The sequence below is a fragment of the Schistocerca piceifrons genome, chromosome 2 (genome assembly GCF_021461385.2).
Source record: "Schistocerca piceifrons isolate TAMUIC-IGC-003096 chromosome 2, iqSchPice1.1, whole genome shotgun sequence".
Taxonomy (NCBI): domain Eukaryota; kingdom Metazoa; phylum Arthropoda; class Insecta; order Orthoptera; family Acrididae; genus Schistocerca; species Schistocerca piceifrons.
In genome coordinates this window covers 651,098,429-651,099,865 of record NC_060139.1, presented here as the reverse complement: position 1 = coordinate 651,099,865, position 1,437 = coordinate 651,098,429, and the positions used below count along the sequence as shown (strand labels likewise).

At 42.2% G+C, this 1,437-nt stretch overlaps 1 non-coding gene across 1 annotated transcript; it reads left to right on the top strand.

Annotated features, from left to right (window-relative positions):
• The first annotated feature begins 368 nt into the window (after window positions 1-368).
• Trnal-caa lies at window positions 369-443 on the top strand. Its single transcript has one exon. It is a non-coding gene; the product is annotated as a tRNA-Leu (tRNA).
• The last annotated feature ends 994 nt before the right edge of the window (window positions 444-1,437 follow it).

Sequence of the window (1,437 nt, the reverse complement as noted above, 5' to 3'; positions counted from 1 at the left end):
TTGAAATAAAAAAGAGACGTGCTAAGATATCTCAATAATTTTATTTTTACATGACATTGACACCATTACAGTCTGATTCTTCCTTGTTTATGTTGTGTGCTAAGTGTGTGAAGTACTGGCTGTTATAAGATTTCTTAGTGCTAAAGGCCTAAAAGTGATCGATATTCATCGAGAGATCTATGCAGTTTATGGAGAAAACATTATGAGTGATGGAATGTTAAGAAAGTGGGTGAGAGCATTTAAAGATGGCCACACAAATGTGCATGATGAACAACTGAGTGGGTGAAACTTCCTGGCAGATTAAAACTGTGTGCCGGACCGAGACTCGAATTGGCAGAAGTAAAGCTGTGAGGACGGGGCGTGAGTCGTGCTTGGGTAGCTCAGTTGGTAGAGCACTTGCCCGCAAAAGGCAAAGGTCCCGAGTTCGAGTCTCGGTCCAGCACACAGTTTTAATCTGCCAAGAAGTTTCATATCAGCGCACATTCCGCTGCAGAGTGAAAATCTCATTCTGGAAACTGAGTGGTGTCCTTCGGTCGTTAATGAAAGTTTGGTGCAGGAAGTGGACAATAAGGTGAGAGAAAACAAGACGCTTTACGATTTCCTCCTTGCGAGATGACTTTCCTGATGTTTCTCATAGTGTTTTGTATGGCATTGTGACGAGCACTTGAATTACTGAAAATTGCGCACACATTGGGTACCAAAAATGTTGACGGATGTGCAGAAAACCAAATGTTTAGACAGTGCATTGACTTTCCTTGAGCGGTACCACAATGACGGTGATGATTTCTTAAGCCAAATTGTTACGAGTGATGAAAAATGGGTGGCCTACGTCACACCAGGATCATTGCAACAGTCCATGGAAATTGAGCAAGGGCATTGTTTTGCTGCAACACAATGCCCGTCCGCATGTGGCGAATCAGACCAAAGATCTCATCACATCTTTTCGATGGGAAACTCTGGATCATCCTCTGTACAGCCCCGATCTTGCGCCCAGTGACTACCATCTGTTCCTGCACTTGAAGAAACACCTGGGCGGTCAGCGTCTTCAAGACAATGACGAAGGCAAAACAGTGGTGATGCAGTGGTTAACAAATCAGGTGGCAGACTTCTATGAGGAGGGTATTCAAAAACAGGTACAACATTATGACAAGTGCCTCAATACTGACGGAAAAAATGTAGAAAAGTAGATTAAGCTACAGGCTTTCATGTAAAAATAAAATTATTGAGATATCTTAGCACGGCTTTTTCAAATTTCAAAACGATACTTATTTAAAAAAACACGTCTCGTATATATGCTCATGAGGATGTTCTAACCCTTCCCCCCCAGATACAAACATTATAACCATCTCAATTAGGTGCAAAGTTGCCTCGTCACTAAACACCACACAATCAGGAAAGTCATCTTCCTGCTGGAACACTTTACTTGCAAAGTTATAG